Below are 16034 nucleotides of genomic sequence, written 5' to 3'. Positions count from 1 at the left end.
AGGGTGATGGATCACTTGAGTCAAGGAGTTCAAGACCCCATCTCTACAAAAAATGGGTAAAAATTGGCCAGGAATGGTGGAGTGCACCTCTGGTCCCAGCTACTTGGGAGGCTGAGGTGAGAGGATGACTTGAGCCTCAGAGGTTGAGGCTGCAGTGAGCCATGATGGCACTGCTGTACCTAGCCTGGTGGCAGAGTGAGACCCTGTCTCAAAGAAAAAAAAATGTATGGCCAGGAGCGTGGCTCACACCTGTAATCCCAGCACTTTGGGAGGCCAAGGCAGGCGGATCATGAGGTCAGGAGATCGAGACCATCCTGGGTAACACGGTGAAACCCTGTCTCTACTAAAAAAAAAAAAAAAAATACAAAAAATTAGCTGGGCGTGGTGGCGGGTGTCTGTAGTCCCAGCTACTCAGGAGGCTGAGGCAGGAGAATGGCATGAATCTGGGAGGCAGAGCTTGCAGTGAGCCGAGATCACGCCACTGCACTCCAGCCTGTACGACAAAGCGAGACTCCGTCTCAAAAAAAAGGAAAAAAAAAAAGAAAAATGTATTTATGACACTTGCTAAAGATCATAAGACACAATGGGGGGCATGGACATAGGTATAGGGCCTACTGCAATGGGGTCTTGCAGTAGGGGAGAGAGATAGGACTCTGATTTTAACAGGGACAAGTGGAGGTGTATATCCAAGGAACAGAATGGGGTCAGTTGATGGAAAATTACTAAGAGAAAACATCAAAGATAAGGGGTTTCTGGCTAAACTGACTTGATAGGATTATTGCTGGAAGCTGAGTACGTTGATAAGATATCAAAGATGGGAGATTTTTGCTAAAATGATTTAGCAGGATTTTTTTTTTTCAAACTATATTCTATAAGGACAGAGACGGAAGCCCAAGGTCAGGCCTAATCAGAAAGGACTCAGAGGGGCCTGCCTAAAGTTTTGGTCAAAGGAGAGAATCTTGTCAACATCATCAACATAGAATTTTCAATTGAGAGTTAAAGCTGTCCCAAACAAATTCAGGGAAAGAAAAAGCTGTGTTTGAAAATTCAAGGCCTTGAAAATGCAGAATTCAGTTTGAATAAGAAAGGGAATAATAGACCCAGTGCTTTGGGAGACTGAAGCAGGAGGATCCTTTGAGGCCAGGAGTTCAAGACCAGCCTGGGCAAGGTAGGGATACCCCGTCTCTACAAAAAAAAAAAAAAAATAGAAAAATTAGCTGGGCATTGTGGCATGTGCATTTAATCCCAGCGACTTGGGAGGCTAAAGTGGGAGAATCATCTGAGCCCAGGGAGGTTGTGGCTGCAGTGAGCCATGATTGCACCACTGCACTCCAGCCTGGGTGACAGAGCCAGCACTTTGGGAGGCCAAGGTGGGTAGATTGCGAGGTCAGGAGTTCAAGACCAGCATGGCCAAGATGATGAAACCCCGCTCTACCAAAAATACAAAAATTAGCCAGGCACGGTGGCGGGCACATGTAATCCCAGCTACTCGGGAGGCTGAGGCAGAGAATTACTTGAACCCAGGAGGCAGAGGTTGCAGTGAGCCGAGAAAAAAAAAAAGAATAGATTTGCTGTGACCAATTTCCATATTTATTTTTAGCCAAATGTATTGACCAAGAATGACCAGTTTAGATAAATCATGGTCCTGGGTTGGAACACAAAGAAACTGGAATTTTATTAGCAAAGGAGAAGGGGAATGACTATTGAACGTTGATGTTGTGTTCAATTTAGTGAGGGTTTTTTGCTTTGTTTTTTGAGACAGGGTCTCAGGGTCTTGCTCCGTCTCCCAGGCTGGAGTGCAGTGCAGTGGCATGATCATAACACTGCAGCCTTGAACTTTTCAGGCTCAAGTGACCTTCCCACCTCAGCCTCTCAAGTGGCTAGGGCTGCAGACATGCACCGCCACATCCAGCTCATTTTTTAATTTTTCGTAGAGATGGGATCTCATTATGCTGCCCCGGCTGGTCTCAAACTCCTGGGCTCAAGCAGTCCTCCCACCTTAGCCTCCCAAAGCACTGGGATTACAAATGCAAGCCACTACACCTAGCCTGAACTTTCTTATTCTAAGGATTTGCAGAGTTTCTGTTTGAGCCATTATCTTCAAATAATGATGTTAATTTCTTTTTAATCCTTATGTAGAATACCTTATTTCTTCTTTATTTATTGCCATGCCAGGATCACCAATACTATATTGAGCAGTAGCAGCATAAAAACTAGTATTTATTGTCTTACTCTCAATATTTAAAAAGATGCTTCTCAATTTTCTCAAATTTGACATTTACTTTCCACTCAATGACACAATCTAAAGCCACTAATGTACAGTATGTTACACTCTGTCACCCAGGCTGGAGTGCAGTGGCGTGATCTTGGCTCACTGCAGCCTCTACGTCTCCGGCTCAAGCAAGCCTCCCACCTCAGCCTCCTGAGTAGCTGGGACCACAGGTGCACGCCATCATGACTGGCTAATTTTATTTTTTATTTTATTTTATTATTATTATTTTTGAGACAGAGTCTTGCCCTGTCACCCAGGCTGGAGTGCAGTGGTACGATTTCGGCTCACTGCAACCTCCACCTCCCAGGTTCAAGCAATTCTCCTGCCCCAGCGTCCCGAGTAGCTGGGATTACAGGTGTGGGCCTCCATGCCCAGCTAATTTTTGCATTTTTAGTAGAGACAGGGTTTCACCATGTTGGTCAGGCTGGTCTCAAACTTCTGACCTCGTGATCCACCCGCCTCGGCCTCCCAAAGTGCTGGGATTACAGGCATCAGCCACCGCGCCTGGCTGTTTATTTTTTATAAAGACAAAGTCACACTTTGTTGCCCAGGCTGGTCTTGAACTCCTGCCTTAGCCTCCCAAAGTGCTGGAATTAACAGGCACGAGCCACCACACCCAGCCCAACACATTACCTTTGCTAATCTTGTGGCCATTCTCAACACTCAGCTCCACTTATAACTATCATTTATAACCACTGATCATACCACAAGATCACAAATACCTCCTTTTTTTTTTTCTGAGACGGAGTCTTGTTCTGTGGCCCAGGCTGGAGTACAGTGGCACAATCTCAGCTCACTGCAACCTCTGCTTACTGGGTTTAAGTGATTCTTCTGCCTCAGCCTCCCAAGTAGCTGGGACTACAGGCGGGTGCCACCATGCCCAACTAATTATTATTTTTTGTTTGGTTGGTTGGTTTTTTTTTATTTTTTGAGACGAAGTCTCATTCTTGTCGCCCAGGCTGGAGTGCAATGGCACGATCTCGGCTTACTGCAACCTCTGCCTCCCAGGTTTCAAGCAATTCTCCTGCCTCAGCATCCTGAGTAGCTGGGATTACAGGTGCGCGCCACCATGCCCAGCTAATTTTTGCATTTTTAGTAGAGACGGGGTTTCACCATGTTGGCCAGGCTGGTCATGATCTCCTGACCTCAGGTGATCTGCCCTCCTCAGCCTCCCAAAGTGCTGGTTTACAGGCATGAGCCACCACACCCAGCCAAGATATGTCCTTTCTACTGCTAGTTTTCAATGGTTTTCATCATGACTAGATACTGAAATGTATCTGTGTATTAAGAAAAGCATACAGGCCAGACATGGTGGCTCACGCCTGTAATCCCAGCACTTTGGGAGGCCGAGGCAGGTGGATCACCTGAGGTCAGGAGTTCGAGACCAGCCTGGCCAACATGGCGAAACCCCATCTCTACTAAAAATACAAAAATTAGCCTAGCGTGGTGGCGTGTGCCTATAATCCCAGCTACTCGGGAGGCTGAAGCTGGAGAATCACTGGAACCCGGGAAGCAGAGGCTGCAGTGAGCCAAAATTGCACCACTGCACACCAGCATGGGTGACAGAGACTCCATCTCAAAAGAAAAAAAAAAGAAAACGAGAAAGAAAAGAAAAGAAAAGAAAAAAGAAAAGCATGCAGAGACTTCTGGGGCTGGAGAACAATAGCAGTAACCTCATTGTAAATCTGTCCCTCACTCTCCCAAAACAACCATAAAATCAAGTAGGACAAATAAAAACTACACAGGGCAGAACACTGCAACTTCAAATTACCTGTAACTAGAGGAAAAGGTTTGCAACAGGGATCCTGCCACCACCATAAGCCTGTGGGTGTGGCGAATGAGGAAAGGGAGGTTAAAGCATTATATGGACAAAGCAGAATGGAGTTTAGGACTTAGAGGAAGCACAGACACAATCTCCAGGGGGGAAAATGTGAAACAACAAGTGTAAAATACTGAACACAGGTTAGTACTTGGTAGATCACATCCCTGTCTTTGGGACACAGCCTTAAAAATGTGTGGTACCAGGAGTGGCAGCCTCATAGAAAGTGTTTCTGGGAGAGAATCAGTTATAAGGAGGGGTTGTGAAAGGAAAAGGGGGAATTGAAAAAAAAGAGAAGAGAAAATGCCAAGTTTTTCCCCCACCTTATCAACAAAAATCTTTAAATTGCACAAAAGAGGGCAGAACTGACAAGGCCACTCAAGAATTTTATGAATTGGGCTGGGCGCGGTGGCTCATGCCTGTAATCCCAGCACTTTGGGAGGCCGAGGCGGGCGGATCACGAGGTCAGGAGATCGAGACTATCCTGGCTAACACGGTGAAACCCCATCTCTACTAAAAATACAAAAAAAAATTAGCTGGGGATGGTGGCGGGCTGAGGCAGGAGAATGGCGTGAACCTGGGAGGCGGAGCTTGCAGTGAGCCGAGATCACGCCACTGCACTCCAGCCTGGGCGACAGAGTGAGACTCCGTCTCAAAAAGGAAAAAAAAAAAAAGAATTTTATGAGTTGAATGATTTGGAATAAAGTAGCCAACATCCATACAAAATTATTGCAAAAGTCAGGAAATTAAAGGTTTTTCTGCTGTTGAAAAGCCTCCCCAAAAACCTACAAAGCTAAAGGGAAAGAAAATGTCTTTCAAAAAGCATGTGAGAAAGTGAAAAGTCACCTTAAATTAGAAAAAAAAATAGAAAGGAAAAATGAGGCCAGGCGTAGTGACTCACGCCTTGTAATCTTAGCACTTTGGGTGGCAGGAAGATCACGGAAGCCCAGGAGTTCGAGATCAGCCTGGCCAACATGGCAAAACCCTGTCTCTACTGAAAGAACAAAAATTAGCTGGGCATGGTAGTGTGCGCCTGTAATCCCAGCTACTTGGGAGGCTGAGGTGGAAGGATGGCTTGAGCTCAGGAGGTGGAGGTTGCCTTGAACTGAGATTGTGCCACTGCACTGCAGCCTGGACAACAGAATGAGACTCCATCTCAGAAGCAAAACAACAAAACAACAAAACAACCAAACAAAAAAAACCCCACATATGCATCTACTCTTCTATTGAGCAATCCTACTTCTAGGAATTGACCCTGAACATACACCTCAACAAAATGAAAATACATATGTGTAGGTTTATTCATTACTGATTATCTGTAATTGCAAAATCTTGTAAACTACTCAAAAGTCCAAGCAGAGGAGGTTGGTTGGGTACACTGTGGTAAACACATGCATGTGGTGTAAACATATAGCCAAAACATTTACTAGGGGAACTGTGGGGCTTCAGAAGCCAGGGTCTTAGTATAGCCTTTTTTTCTGTTTTTTATTTTTCTTTTCTTTTTTTTTTTTTTTTTAGAGAGTCTCACACTGTCGCCCAGGCTGAAGTGCAGTGGCGCGATCTCGGCTCACTGCAACCGCAAACTTTGCCTCCCGGGTTCAAGCGATTCTCCTGCCTCAACCTCCTGAGTAGCTGGGATTATAGGCACCCAACACCACGCCTGGCTAATTTTTGTATTTCTAGCAGAGATGGGGTTTTGCCATGGCCAGTCTGGTCTCGAACTCCTGACCTCAGGTGATCCACCTGCCTTGGCCTCCCAAGGTGCTGGGATTACAAAGCGTAAGCCACCATGTCTGGCCAGAATAGATCTTTATGAGACATTCCATAGGCTTTCTTACAAATACAAATAACTTGTTTACTCGATTTCCAGGTAAAAACATTTTTTCTCTTTTAGAAACATTTTTTAAAAACACAAGTTTTACAGCTGTCTTGAACCGGGGAGGTGGAGGTCGCAGTGAGCCAAAATCGTGCCATTGCACCCCATCCTGGTCAACAGAGCAGGACTCCATATCAAATAAAAACAAAAAACAATATATATCACTATTTGTCAACCACCAAAGTTATAATTGTTTCAGGCCAGAATAATCGTTACTAAAATTAAGAAGCAAAAATGTGATTAAAAACAAGATTTGTATGTAGTCTCAAAAGTGCCTCCCCAGGCCGGGCGCAGTGGCTCACACCTGTAATCCCAGCACTTTGGGAGGCTGAGGTGGGCGGATCACCTGAGGTCGGGAGTTAAAGACCAGCCTAACCAACATGGAGAAACCCCGTCTCTACTAAAAATACAAAATTAGCCAGGTGTGGTGGCCCATGCCTGTAATCCCAGCTACTTGGGAGGCTGAGGCAGGAGAATTGCTTGAACCCAGGAGGTGGAGGTTGCGGTGAGCCGAGATGGAGCCATTACACTCCAGCCTGGGCAACAAGAGTGAAACTCTGTCTCAAAAAAAAAAAAAAGTTCCTCCCCACAAAATGGTTATTATTTTTCCTAGTAATATATATGGAGAAGTACACAGCATCACTTCTGGATATTCCTGCCAAAAATGTGTAACCTGAATCTAATTATGAGGAAATACTATGCAAACTCATACTGAGGGACATCATACATAATAAATAGTCAGTAACCTTCAAAAGTGTCATCAAGGTTATGAAAATCAGACAGACCAAAAAACGGTTGCATATTAAAGGTGACTACATTGACAAGTAAATGCAATGTGTGATGCTGAATTGGATCTTGAGACAGAAATTTTTTAAAATTTTTTCTTCTCCCATAAAGGACATTAGTGAGACAGTTGGCAAAATTTGCATCGTGTCTAGATTAAATAATAGTACTCTGTCAAAGTTAATTTCTTGATTTTGATAACTGTACTGTGGTATAAGAAAATAGGCTTACTTTTAGAAAGTACGAGTAATGGGCTGGGTGCAGTGGCTCATCCCAGCACTTTGGGAGGCTGAGGTGGGTGGATCACGAGGTCAGGAGTTCAAGACCAGCCTGGACAACATAGTGAAACCCCCGTCTTTACTAAAAACACAAAAATTAGCCGGGCATGGTGGCACATACCTGTTGTTCCAGCTACTGGGGAGGCTCAGGCAGGAGAATTGCTTGAACCCGGGAGGTGCAGGTTGCAGTGAGCCGAGATCGTGCCACTGCTCTCCAGCTTGGGCAACAGAGTGAGACTTCATCTCAAAAAAAAAAAAAAAAAAAAAAAAAGAAAAAAGAAAGAAAGTACGAGGAGTAATGAGGGACAGGGTGTGTATGCAATTTATTCAATGATAGTTTTGGGGAAAAATGTGTGTGGGGAGTGAGGGGAGAGACAAAAATTAAAAAGCAAACTTGGTAAAATGTTAACATTTGAGGAATCTCAATGAAGAGTAGATGGATTCTTTGTATTATTTTTGCAACTTTTCTGAAATTATTTCAAAATAAATGTTAAAATAATAAAGTATACTCATATAACTCTTGACCAGGCATGATGGCTCACATTTTTAATCCCAGCCTATATATATACACACACACACATATACATATATATACTTATATAACTCTTTCAAGGGACAATACTAAACCATGCTTAGGAATACATACACAGTCGATATAAGTATAAAGACAAGCAAGAAAAGTATTTACTATAAAAGTCAGAAGAAGGCTGGGCACAGTGGCTCACACCTGTAATCCCAGCACTCTGGGAGGCTGAGGCTGACAGATCACTTGAGGTCATGAGTTCGAGACCAGCCCAGCCAACGTGGCGAAATCCCATCTCTACTAAAAATAAAAAAGGGCTACCCTCTTTGGGTCCCCTCCCTTTGTATGGGAGCTCTGTTTTCACTCTATTAAATCTCGCAACTGCACTATCTTCTGGTCCGTGTTTGTTACAGCTGGAGCTGAGCTTTTGCTTGCCGTCCACCAGTGCTGTTTGCCACCATTGCAGACCCGCCACTGACTTCCAACCCTCCGGATCCAGCAGGGTGTCCACTGTGCTCCTGATCCAGCAAGGTGCCAATTGCCGCTCCCGAGTGGGCTAGAGGCTTGCATTGTTCCTAAACGGCTAAGTGCTGGGTTCGTCCTAATCGAGCTGCACACTAATCACTGGGTTCCACGGTTCTCTTCCGTGACCCATGGCTTCTGATAGAGCTATAACACTCACCACATGGCCCAAGATTCCATTCCTTGGACTCCATGAGGCCAAGAACCCCAGGTCAGAGAACACAAGGTTTGCCACCATCTTGGAAGTGGCCCGCCATCATCTTGGGAGCTCCCGGTAACAGGAGTGGCGATCCTGGGTTCCTAAGGTGGGCCAATGTGATAACGAGACTCCTTATCAGAGGGAGGCAGTAGGATCAACAGTCAGGAGTGGAAGATGTGATGAAGGAAGTAAAGGTGGGAGTGAAGCAAGGAAGCAGCCATGAGCCAAGGAATGCAGGTGGCCTCAGAACCTCCAGAAAGGACCAGTTCTACTGACACCTTGACTTTAGCCCAATGAGACTGATTTTGGACTTCTGACCTCCAGAACTATATAAAGAAGATGACAATTAGCGTGTGGGGAGTCCACAAGACATTGTGATGTTAAATGTGGATCCTTCTTCTTGAGAAGGGATACCCACCTACCCACTGAGAGACCTCCAAACAGAGACATCAGCATAGAAACCTCCGCAGAGATAACCAGATCTCCATATGCAAACCCATGCAAAAAGAAACCTAGAGAAACAGACGCCCAGATGAAGAGGGGTGTGAGTATAAGCTTTGCAGACGGAGCTACCGCCGGGAAAGACTCAATGTGCTTCAGTGGCTGATGCCCACTCCTCAAAAAACAAACCAAAACCCAAAACAACAAGTGGTGTAGAGACAAATGAGAATTGACAAAAGGGAAAATTACTTGGTCTAGAATTATTTTGTGATTTTCCAACTACCTGCACCAGTGTCTGACCAATAACGCATACTCAGTAGATAGTGAATGAATACATGTGACATAATCCAATGACCAGACGGTAGCTTGAGTTTAGAATAGTAATTCTGTTTGCCTTTTTCTGCTTTGTTTTTCTCCCCTGCCCCTTTGATCTTTGTATATTCCTGTCCTTTTTTTTTTTTTTTTTTGAGACGGAGTCTCGCTCGGTCGCCCAGGCTGGAGTGCAGTGGCGCAATCTCGGCTCACTGCAAGCTCCGCCTCCCGGGTTCACGCCATTCTCCTGCCTCAGCCTCCCCGAGTAGCTGGGACTGCAGGCGCCCGCCACCACGCCCGGCTAATTTTTTGTATTTTTAGTAGAGACGGGGTTTCACCCTGGTCTCGATCTCCTGACCTCGTGATCCGCCCGCCTCGGCCTCCCAAAGTGCTGGGATTACAAGCGTGAGCCACCGCGCCCGGCCTATTCCTGTCCTTTGGACACCCACCTCCATCAAAATGTCATAGAAAAATTCTGTGAAACTTGACTGCAGGGTCAAAGTGATGTCAAAGGGGGGTTTGGGGAGAGGCATGTGGTAAAAATAGCCCAGCTGGGGTTCCCATCTGTTTCCCATGCTGTAGCACTACACCCTGGGCAGTGTTTCTCATCAGTATCAGCTGGGTTGTTTGTCAAAAATTCCAATTCCCAGGCCACACCCCAAAGAATCTGATTCAGTGCTTCTGGGCTGGGGCACTCTTAAGTAGTTCTGCAAAACGCAGTTTGAGAATCTCACTTGTAGATTAAGGAGAGTGAACAATCTTTTATCCTTAATCCTGAAATCTAAGGAGTACTGAAAACAGAAAACTGCTAGGTTTTCATAACTCATTTTGGTGGTAAAATCTGATCCATAAAGTGACATCACACTATAAATGATCCTTATTTATTGCACATAATGTGGACATTCACACGCTTTGCTGCAGAAATATTAGTGTGTTTGATTAGAAGTAGCTCTCCCTGGCCGGGTGCGGTGGCTCACGCCTGTAATCCCAGCACTTTGGGAGGCCAAGGCGGGCAGGTCATGAGGTCAGGAGATCAAGACCATCCTGGCTAACACGGTGAAACCCTGTCTGCACTAAAAATACAAAAAATTAGCCAGGCATGGTAGCGGGCGCCTGTAGTCCCAGCTACTCGGGAGGTTGAGGCAGGAGAATGGCGTGAACCTGGGAGGTGGAGTTTGCAGAGAACGGAGATCGCACCACTGCACTCCAGCCTGGGCAACAAGAGTGAAACTCCATCTCAAAAAAACAAAACAAACAAACAAAAAAAAACAAAAAACAACAAAAGAAATGATGAACATATTGTTAGATAAAGACTTTGTGATTAGCAATGTAGTTAAAAATTCACAAAAAAGAATAAAAGTTGTCCTTGCCTTAGGGGACACAATTTCTAGGGAAGAGGATCACCGAATTAGGAGGTTTGGGTGGATACAATGCTGAAAAAAGGAGGGTGGAGTTCTCATAGCTCCCACGCTGCTCGCACATTTGTGCTCCTCCAATCTCATATACAATCTTTTCCTTTTGAGGCCCATGTCATTGAGCTATGAGACCCCATTGTCCACCTCAACTCCATCATCTCCCAACTTTCCATCCATTCCTCCATGTTAATTTATGGTTTGAGCACCTAGGTTTGTATCTTCCTTTCCATCATCCTAGCTACCATTAACATCTATGCTGCATCTTCCCTCACTCTCTTCAACTCCAGTAACCTTCTCGTCTATAGTGGCCTCCACCCATGACCATGGAAAGGAGCTTCCCAGACCCTGGACCAGCTCCATGACTGAAATCCTAGCTCCCAGGCTTCAACTCTCTGACCTATAACCTTAGCCCTTCTCAACTTTTCTTCCTTACTCCAATTTCCTCTGTTCTTTCATCTTCAGAGGCAAGATCCTATTATTCTTTTCAAAATATATATATTTTTTATTGAGATGGCATCTTGCCATGTTACCTATACTAGTCTCAAACCCCTGGGCTCAAGCAATCCTGCCGCCTCTTTCTCCCAAAGTGTGGTATTACAGGTGTGAGCCAGCATGCTTACCTCTTTTAAATTATTTTATTTCTTGAGACAGAGTCTTGCTCTGTCGCCCAGGCTGGAGTGCAGTGGTGTGATCTCAGCTTACTGCAACCTCCACCTCCCGGGTTCAAGTGATTCTCCTGCCTCACCCTCCCAAATAGCTGGGATTACAAGTGCCCACCACCATGCCTGGCTAATTTTTGTAGTTTTAAGTTTTAGTAGAGATGTGGTTTCACTATCTTGGCCAGGCTGGTCTCGAACTCCTGACCTCAGGTGATCTGCCCACCTTGGCCTCTCAAAGTGCTGGGATTACAGGCATGACCCACTGTGCCAGCCTTTTTTTTTTTTCTTTTTAATCTGTCTTGATTTTGCTTCCTTCCTAAACAGTTTTGGCTTCATGATCACTTAAGCCAAGAGTCACAAACTAAAATGCTATCAAAGGGCCAAGCAGGTAGCAAAATTTGAGTGATACAGGCTCAATGTCTTAGTCGCCTCAGGCTACAACAAAGTACCACAGACTGGGTAGCCTAATAATACAGATCATTTTCTCATGGTTCTAGAGGCTAGAAAGTCCAAGATCAAAGTTTCCAAAGAGTTAAGTTTCTGGTGTTGACACAGGGCTGCGAAGACCCCAAACTGGGGCTTAGCCTGAAAAGGTTCTTGGCTTCACCCAGGAAAGAATTAAAGGGCAAACCGAAGATGTTAGAGGCCAACTTTTTTTGTTTTTTTGAGACAGGGTCTCTGTCACCCAGGCTGGAGTGCAGTGGCTCACTGCAGAATCTGTCTCCGAGGTTCAAGTAATTCTCCCCACTCAACCTCGTGAGTAGCTGGGAGTACAGGGGCGCACCACCACACCCAGCTAAATTTTTATATTTTTAGTAGAAGACAGGGTTTCACCATGTTGGCCAGGCTGCTCTCAAACTCCTGGCCTCAAGTGATCCACCCGCCTCAGCCTCCCAGGGTGCTAGGATTATAGGCGTGAGCCCCTGCACCTGGCCTAGATGCCAACTTTTATTGAAGCAGTGACCTACAGCAACAGCAGAGGGACTGCTCCTCGCAGAGCAGGGCTACCCTATAGGTAGTGTGACCAGAGCAGCAGCTCAGGGCAGTTCTGCAGTCATATTTACATCAACCTTTAATTGTATGCAAATTAAGGGGTGGACTATACAGATGTTTCTAGAAAAAGGCTGGTAACTTCTGGGTTGTCGAGTTGTTGCCATTGAAAGGGGTGGTAGGCTGGGCATGGTGGCTCACACCTGTAATCCCAGCACTTTGGGAGGCTGAGGTAGGTGGGCCACGACGTCAAAAGTTCAAGACCAGCCTGGCCAAGATGGTGAGACACTGTCTCTACTAAAAATACAAAAATTAGCCTGGTGCAGTGGCAGGTGCCTGTAATCCCAGCTACTCGGGAGGCTGAGGCAGGAGAATCACTGGAACCCCGGGGGGCAGAGCTTGCAGGGAGCCAAGATCGTGCCACTGTACTCCAGCCTGAGTGACAGAGTGAGACTCCATAAAAAAAAAAAAAAAGAAAGAAAGAAAGAGAAAGAAAGAAGGAAAGAAAGAAAAAAGAAAGAAAGAAAGAAAGAGGTGGTAATTCTGGGTGCCGCCATGGAAATAGTAAACTGACATGGTGCACTGGTGAGCATGTCTTATGGAAAGCTGCTTTCACCCTGTCCCTGTTTCAGCTAGTCATCAATTTGGTCTGGTGTCCAAGCTCCACCTCTGGAGTCCAGTTCCACCTCCTAACTCAGTGTGGGCTTTATTACCTGGCTTGCCTTTTTGAAGTGGCCTCACATGGCAGAGAGAAAGCTAGAGACCTCTCTGGGGCCTCTTCTCATAAATACACTAATTCTATTAAATCAGGGCACAGTTTTATGACCTTATGTGACCTTAATTACTTCCCATAAATCCTTTTTTTTTTTTTTGGAGACAGAGTCTTGCTCTGTCACCCTGGCTGGAGTGCAGTGGCATGATCTTGGCTCACTGCAAGCTCCACCTCCCGAGTTCAAGCAATTCTCCTTCCTCAGCCTCCTGAGTAGCTGGGACTACAGGCGCGCACCACCACGCCTGGCTAATTTTAGTTTGTTTGGTTTTTTTGAGACTGAGTCTTGCCTTGTCGCCTAGGCTGGAGTACAGTGGCATGATCTCGGCTCACTGCAACCTCCACCTCCTGGTTCCAGTGATTCTCCTGCCCCAGCCTCCCAAAGTAGCTGAGATTACAGGCATGCACCATTGCACCCGGGTGATTTTTGTATTTTAGTAGATATGGAGTTTCATGATGTTCCCAGGCTGGTCTCGAACCCCTGACTTCAAATGATCAACCCGCCTCAGCCTCCCAAAGTGCTGGGATTAAATGTGTGAGCCATCATGCCTGGGCAATTTTTGTATCTTTTTAGTAGAAACAGAGTTTCACCATGTTGGCCAGGCTGATCTCGAACTCCGCCTGCCTTGGCGGACGGAGTGATCTGCCCGCCTTGGACTCCCACAGCGTTGGGATTAGTGGCGTGAGCCACTGCACCTGGTCAAATCCCTTCTTTTATTTTTTACTTTTTAATTTTTTTTTTCTTTTGAGATGGAGTTTCGCTCTTGTTGCCCAGATTGGAATGCAATGGTGTGATCTCGGTTCACTGCAACCTCCGCCTCCTGGGTTCAAGTGATTCTCCTCTCTCAGGCTCCTGAGTAGCTGGAATTACAGGTGTGCACCACCACACCCTGCTAGTTTTTGTATTTTTGGTAGAGACGGGGTTTCACCATGTTGGTCAGGCTGGTCTCAAACTCCTAATCTTAGGTGATCCACCTGCCTTGGCCTCCCAAAGTGCTGGGATTACAGGTGTGAGCCACCATGCCCGGCCCAAATTTCTTCTTGAAATAACATTTTATTTATTTATTTATTTATTTATTTATTTATTTATTTATTTATTTTTTGAGACAGAGTCTTGCTGTCGCCCAGGCTGGAGTGCAATGGCGCGATCTCGGCTCACTGCAGGCTCCACCCTCCGGGGTTCACGCCATTCTCCTGCCTCAGCCTCCCGAGTAGCTGGGACTACAGGCGCCCGCCACCTCGCCCGGCTAATTTTTTGTATTTTTAGTAGAGACAGGGTTTCACTGTGTTAGCCGGGATGGTCTCGATCCTCTGACCTCGTGATCTGCCCTCCTCGGCCTCCCAAAGTGCTGGGATTACAGGCGTGAGCCACCGCGCCCGGCCTTGAAATAACATTTTAAATGAATAAAATAAAAGATGTATACTCAACAAATTAGGAACAGAAACTTCCTCAACCTAAATGAAGAGCATCTATTAACAACTCACAGCTAATACTTTGTGTTTGTGTGTATATTTTATATACATATATAAGATCTCTCCCTATGGCCTTCCGGCCTGGAGTTTTCATCATGTCGCTTCCTGGATGAAGGAACCTGGAGGGGTGAGGGGCAGAGGTTGGGGGTGATGGAGAAGAGAACCTAAAAGGGACTTAGGTAGGGGGTTCAGAGAAGCCGACTGGCGTGATGCCTTGCCGGGATTCCTATTCCTATTCCTCCCACCTCAGGCCCCCTTCTAGTCCTCTCAGCCAAAAGCCTCTCGTTTCCAAGGGCCGAGATAGAGATAGAGACAGACAGATACACAGACACAGAGACGCCAAGGTATCAGCATCCCTCTCCCCTTTCTGTCCCGTCCCATCTCTCTGACGGATACCATCATTCAGCCAATGGCGCTCACGATGTGCCCCTGAAGGGCCAATGAGCGCCAGAGGAGGGCGGAAGATTCCCCGCCCCCACTTCCTGGCATGGTTGAGTCGCGCCGGAAGGTCGGGGCTGGGGGAGCCGCCGTTGGCTCTGATGCCCCTGGGGGTGGGGGCACGAGTGGGCAGGGTGATGGTGAGGCAGACGTGGCGGCCCCGACCCGGCGACCTCGAGGGAGCGCCCGGCTGAGAGGCGGGGGGCCGAGGGGCCCAGGGAGCGGGCGCCGCCGAGGGCCCTGGAAGCGGCAGGGCTGGGGGAGAGGGGACGCGTGTGTGGGGCACGGGGACCCCAGCCCAGCTCCCACTTGCAGACCTGGGCCGCGGGCTGCCGGCCGAGTGGCCGGGGGGCCTGGCTGCCCAGGAGACGGGCCGGGGCCGCGGCCGGGGGCGCGGAGCGGACCTAGGGGCGCCCGGCCGAGCTGAGGTGGGACGGACCGACGCAGAGAGGAGGGGAAGCCGCCTGGCCTGAAGATCCCGTCTCTAAGATCCCATTCTGAGGTACTGAATGTTAGGAGTACTACATATCTCTCTTTTTTTTTTTTTTTTTTTTTTTTGAGACAGGGTCTTCCTCTGTCATCCAGGCTGGAGTGCGGTGGCACTTGGATCACTGCAACCTCCAGCCCCCTCACCCCCGGGCCAAGCAATCCTCCCACCTCAGCTTCTCGAGTAGCTGGGACTACAGGTGCGCACTACCACAGCTGGCTATTTTTGTGTATTTTTAGTAGAGACGGGGTCTTGCCATGTTGCCCAGGCTGATCTTGAACTCCTAAGCTCAAGCGATGCTGTGGACTTGGCCTCCCAAAGTGCTGGGATTACAGGCATGCGCCACTGTGCCCAGCCCCCTGGAGTACTACATATCTCTTTTCGGGAACAAAATTCAGCCCAGAACAGGTGTATGTCATTTATCATGGGTACTAGACCCTCAACACCTATACATAGGAAATGAAAATTGATAGCATGAATTAAAGTAGATTATTTCTTTAGCGTCTCATGTGTTTATCTTTAACAAGATTTTTGTTTTATCTTTGAAACTTTTTTTTGAGACGGAGTCTTTGCTCTTTCGTCCAGGTTGGAGTGCAGTGGCGCGACCTCTGCTCACTGCAACCTCCGCCTTCTGGGTTCAAGCGATTCTCCTGCCTCAGCTTCCCCAGTAGCTTGGATTACAGGCGCCTGCCACCACACGTGGCTAATTTTTGTATTTTTAGTAGAGACGGGCGTTCATCATGTTGGCCAGGCTGGTCTCGAACTCCTGACCACACGT

The sequence above is a fragment of the Hylobates moloch genome, unplaced genomic scaffold, assembly GCF_009828535.3.
Source record: "Hylobates moloch isolate HMO894 unplaced genomic scaffold, HMol_V3 SCAFFOLD_10, whole genome shotgun sequence".
NCBI lineage: Eukaryota > Metazoa > Chordata > Mammalia > Primates > Hylobatidae > Hylobates > Hylobates moloch.
The sequence above is the reverse complement of the archived record's forward strand: the minus strand, read 5'-3'. Positions refer to the sequence as shown.